Genomic DNA, 6,000 nt, shown 5'->3' with positions numbered 1-6,000 from the left:
AAAAGTTACAAAATCCATGCACGTGCTTGGGGCAATATCAATCCAATCATCAATGTACCAGGAAAAGGATTGGTACCAGAGTAGTTTGGAGTGAAAAGGTTGTGCTAACAGGGGTCCTTACCTCCACCTATCTTTTGATTTGATTTGTAGAAAGGGAAAGGAAGCAGATAAGTTGTTCAAGTCATGTTCAGTCAGGCAAAGGATAGTGTGAGTAAAGGGGAACTGGAAGTTGAAATTATAATTGTTTATCACAAGTAGGATATGTGAAGTTTAATTCACTTCTGTAGATTTACCACACAACACAGTTAGTAAGCACAAAAAGGTCACAGCTTGTATAAGAATTAAGAAAATCGGATATATTCACTTGTTATCTGTATTACTACTTCAATTAACTGGAAACAATGACTGGAAGATTTGTTTATACTATCAGCGACTGCGTAAGTTCTTTCACTGACATTCCTGAGTAGTAATGGCAATTAAAAGTTGGACATTGGAAAGTTAAGAAATTACCATTACCTTGCCTCACTGTGCCCTCCCACCCAGAAATATTTGACTATTCAAAGCAATAATTTTACTCTGCATTTGAATAAGTTAGCAAACTCTATGCAAAAATAAACAATAGCATTCAAGGGGTTAGTTCCAAACCAATCTCCTGTGGAGTGCATCCATCTTTAAACTGTCTGGAGAGCGCCATCCAAAAGAGCATTTGCCAAAGTCTGCTGAGATAGTATTACACACCAATTAAGGTTGCTTCAACTCTTCTCTCAACTTACTTTTGATATTCAGATTCTCACACAGTGTAATTATGGCATTGCAAAGAATTTGATGAACCACCTATTTAATATTCCATTGGTGATCTTTGGATCAAAAGATACAAGAACCACACTTATAATTCTGGTTACATTTCCTGATTGTTAATTTGCATCAATAGAATGAGAGTAATGAAGTGCAGGTCATAGAGTGATACAGTGTGGAAACAGGCCTTTTGGCCAACAATGTCCCAGCTACACTAGTCCAACTTGCATGTGCTTGGTCCATATCCCTCCAAACCTGTCCTATCCATGTACCTGTCTAACCTTTTTTTAAACTATGGGATAGTTCCAGCCTCAACTACCGTCTCTGGCAGCTTGTTCCATACACCCATCACCCTATGTGTGAAAAAGTTACCCCTCGGATTCATATTAAATCTTTTCCCCTTCACCATGAACCTATGTCCTCTGGTCCTCGATTCCCCTATTCTGGGCAAGAGACTCTGTGCAACTACCCGATCTTTTCCTCTCATGATTTTGTACACCTCTATAAGATTCTCCCATCATCCTCTTGTGCTCCATGGAATAGAGACCCAGCCTACTCAACCTCTCCCTATAGCTCACACCCTCTGGTGCTGGCAACATCCTCGTAAATCTTTTCTGAACCATTTCAAGCTTGACAATATCTGTCCTAAAATGGTGCCCAGAACTGAACACAATATTCAAAATGCGGTCTCACCAACGTCTTATACAACTGCAGCATGACCTCCCAACTTATATACTCAATACTCTGACTGATGAAGGCCAAAGTGCCAAAAGCTTTTTTGACCACCTTGTCTACCTGCAACTCGACCTTCAAGGAACCATGCACCTGTACTCCTAGATCCCTCTGCTCTACAACACTACCTAGAGGCCTGCCATTCACTGTGTAGGTCCTGCCCTTGTTCGACATCCCAAAATGCAACACCACACACTTCTCTGTATTAAATTCCATCAACCATTCCTCAGCCCACCTGGCCAATCGACCCAGGTCCTGCTGCAGTCTTTCACAACCATTCACTATCTGCAAAACCACTCACTTTTGTATCACCAGCAAACTTGCTAACCTTGCCCTGTATGTTCTCATCCAAATCATTGATGAAGATGACAAACAGTGACGGGCCCAGCACCGAACCCTGAGGCACACCACTAGTCACAGGCCTCCAGTCCGAGAAGCAACCTTCCACCATCACCCTCTGCTTCCTTCCATGGAGCCAATTTGCTATCCATTCAGCTATCTCTCCTTGGAATCCATGCAATCTAACATTCCAGAGCAGCCTACCATGCGGAACCTTGTTTTATAGCAATACCATCTAATCCAGGTAGCATCTGGTAAACCTCCCATGCAATCTCTCCAAGGTCCCCATATCCTTCCTGTAACGGGACGATCAAAACTGTACACAATACTCCAATTACATCCAAACCAAAATGTTTTACAAAGTTGCATCATAACTTCCTCAAGATTCAAGAGAGTTTATTGTCATGTGTCCCAGATAGGACAATGAAATTCTTGCTTTGCTTCAGCACAACAGAATATAGTGGGCATGAATACAGAACAGATCAGTGTGTCAATATACCCTTATATAAATATATACACACATGAATAAATAAGCAGATAAAGTGCAAATAAACAGATAATGGTCTATTAATATTCAGAGTTTTGTTTCAGTTGAGTTTAATAGCCCGATGGCTGTGGGGAAGCAGCTATTCCTGAATCTGGACGTTGCAGACCTCAGGCTCATGTACCTTCTACCTGACGGTAGCAGGGAGATGAGTGTGTGGCCAGGATGGTGCGGGTCCTTGATGATTCTGCCAGCCTTTTTGAGGCAGCGACTGTGATAGATCCCCTCGATGGTAGGGAGGTCAGAGCCGATGATGGACTGGGCAGTGTTTACAACTTTTTGTAGTCTTTTCCGCTCCTGGGCGCTCAAGTTGCCGAACCAAGCCACGATACAACCTGTCAGCATGCTCTCTATGGGCACCTGTAGAAGTTAGAGAGAGTCCCCCTTGACATACCGACTCTCCGTAATCTTCTCAGGAAGTAGAGGCGCTGATGTGCTTTCTTAATAATTGCATCAGTGTTCACGGACCAGGAGAGATCTTCAGAAATATGCACGCCCAGGAATTTGAAGCTCTTGACCCTCTCCACCATTGATATTAGCAGGACTGTGGGTCCCCATCCTACCCCTTCCAAAGTCCACAATCAGTTCCTTGGTTTTGCTGGTGTTGAGGGCCAGGTTATTGTGCTGGCACTATTTGGTCAGTCGGTCGATCTTTCTTCGATACTCTGACTCGTCCCCATCAGTGATACGTCCCACAACAGTGGTGTCGTCAGTGAACTTGATGATGGAGTTCGCACTATGACCGGCTATGCAGTCATGAGTATAGAGTGAGTACAGCAGGGGGCTGAGCACGCAGCCTAGAGGTGCTCCCGTGCTGATTGTTATCGAGGCTGACACATTTCCACCAATACGAACAGTCTGTGGTCTGTGGATGAGGAAGTCGAGGATCCAATTGCAGAGGGATGCGCAGAGACCCAGTTCTGCGAGTTTGGTAACCAGCTTGGAGGGGATGACTGTATTAAATGCCGAGCTGTAATCAATGAATAACAGCCTGACATATGAGTTTTTGTTGTCCGTGGTCAAGATGGCGCCTACCTGCTGCGACATTTTGCGAACGGCACAACGGAAAACAATAAGATACAGCATTTATGAACTCACCTGCATCAGGAAATCCACTGGAATCAATGCCGTAAGTAGCGAGCTGCTAATGCATTAAATGCATTTAAAAGCATTAGCACTACAGAGAACTCCCGTTGGTAGCACTGGTAAGGGAATCCCCGGGCAGAGGGGATTCCCCAACCTCACGGAGGAGCGCAGGTACAGCAAGAACCTTACCTGCAAACATTGGGGAGGCCTTCATGGAGTCCGGAATCGAAGCCGTTGGGCTGGATCGCCCAGCAGCAATGGAGCTGGAGGTGCAGACTATATGGGAATTCCTGATCTCAGGGGATTCCCCGACCTCGCGGAGACCCGTAAGTACTGTACCTGTAAACAGCGAGGAGGGCTCCATGGAGTATGGAAACAAGGCCGTCGGGCAGGACTACAGGTCAGACTGAAGCGGAGGGGACTTCAGCCCCCTCTCCCTACTATCCTACTAGCCAGCGTACAGTCACTAGAAAATAAAGTGGAGGACCTATGGGCATGGCTGCTTTGCCATAGGGAGCTGAGGGAATGCTTTGTGTCCTGTTTCACAGAGATATGGCTCACCCCCAGCTCCCCAGACGCAGCGGTCCAGCCTGAAGGTTTCTCCATCCACCGTATGGACCATTCGCAGGCATCTGGGAAAGGGAGAGCAGGGGGCGTCTGCCTCATGATCAACTCTGCGTGGTGCTCAGACGTGGCAGTCCTGTCCAACTCCTGCTCTCCACACCTCGAACATCTGGCGGTGAAGTGCCGCCCCTTCTACCTTCCAAGGGAATTCACCTCCATCATCCTGACCGCGGTCTACATCCCACCCCAGGCAGACGTCCGCCTGGCACTGGAGTAGATGCACGCCGTGGTCAACAAACACCAGACATCTTATCCCGAGGCATTTACCTCCATAGCTGGGATCTTCAGTAAAGTAAACCTCAAGAAATCGCTCCCTAACTTCCACCAACATGTCTCCTGCTGCACTAGAGGACCAAACACCCTCGACCACTGCTACACCACCATCAAGGATGCCTATCGCTCTAACCCTCGCCCTCACTTCGGTAAATCCGACCATACCCGGTGCTGCATCTTCTTGCATCTTCTTGCCTACAGGCAGCAATTGAAGAGCGCACCCCCAGAGGCGAGGACTGTACAGAGCTGTTTGAGGGGCGCAGAGGAACAACTCCAGGACTGTTTGGAGTCTGTAGACTGGGCAATGTTCAGGGACTCGGCAACGGACCTGAACGAATACGCCACAGTCGTTACAGATTTCATAAAGAAATGTGTGGAGGATTACATCCCAACAAAAACCTTCCGAGTGTTTCCCAATCAGAAGCCTTGGGTGTACTCTGAGATCCGCACTCTTCTGAAGACCAGACACTGGGCATTCATGTCTGATGATACAGTGGTCTACAAGAAGTCCAGATACGACCTTGGTAAGGCTAACAGCAGCTGTGGCGGGGCCTGAATGCAACCACCTCCTACAAGGCAAAATCAGGAGGTAGCTCAAATGTCAGCGAAACATCACTCCTTGACGAGCTCAATGCATTTTACGCACGCTTTGATAGGGTGAACACTGATGTGCCTTCTCGAGCCCCCATTCGCTGTGATGGTATTTCAGTCTCAGTCACAGAGGCCGACGTCAGAAAATCCTTCAGAGGGGTGAACCCTCGGAAAGCGCCTGGACCTGATGGTATACCCGGTCGTGTTCTAAAAACCTGTGCGGACCAACTGGCTGGAGTTTTTACGGACATTTTCAACCTCTCACTTCTGAGGTCTGAGGTTCCCACCTGCTTCAAAAGGGCATAAATTATACCAGTGCCCAAGAAGAGCAAGGTGACGTGCCTCAATGACTATCGACCAGTGGCACCAATGGTGTTGAAGTGCTTTGAGAGGTTGATCATGGCGCAAATCAACTCCTACCTCGACAAAAACCTGGACTCACTGCAGTTCGCTTACCGCCACAACAGATCAACGGTGGATGCGATCTCACTGGCTCTCCACAAGGCGGATTCTTATACTCAATATCCTAACTGATGAAAGCAACTATGCTATACGCCTCTTGACCATCATCTACTTATCATATTACTTTCAGACAGAGGACTTAAAAAACACATCAAATTCATTAAAAACACCTTCTTCAAAAAATCCCATTGAAGAAACTCCAACGTGTAACATCATGTGTCCATTTCCCTCCACCGATGCAGCCTGACCTGGTGCACTCTTCCACTAGTTTGTTTATTTTGCTCAGGATCTGTAGTCTCTCTCGTCTCCAAGCTTAGTTTAGTTTAGAGATACAGCGTGGAAACAGACCCTTCAGCCCATATAGTCCATGCTGACCAGCGAGTGTAGGAGAAAATCGGAGCACCCAGGTCACTTGGTCACAGGGAGAACGTACAAACTCCGTGCAGACCGCACCTGTAATACGGGTCAAACCAAGGTCTCTGGCGCTGTAAGGTAACTCTACTGCTGTGCCACCGTTCCGCCCTACATTTATGAAGATAAAGCTTTGCCCCTCT

The 6,000-nt window shown here is 46.9% G+C and overlaps 1 protein-coding gene across 5 annotated transcripts in view; it reads right to left on the bottom strand.

The window, feature by feature from the left end:
- The window catches only part of lpin2 (lipin 2), a 122,014-nt gene that overhangs the window by 60,206 nt on the left and 55,808 nt on the right, over nucleotides 1–6,000 (bottom strand). The gene's annotated exons all lie outside the window — the stretch shown is intronic.

This window comes from Amblyraja radiata, chromosome 4, assembly GCF_010909765.2.
Source record: "Amblyraja radiata isolate CabotCenter1 chromosome 4, sAmbRad1.1.pri, whole genome shotgun sequence".
In the NCBI taxonomy this organism is placed as follows: Eukaryota; Metazoa; Chordata; class Chondrichthyes; order Rajiformes; family Rajidae; genus Amblyraja; species Amblyraja radiata.
This window is presented reverse-complemented; position numbering and strand designations above follow the sequence as displayed.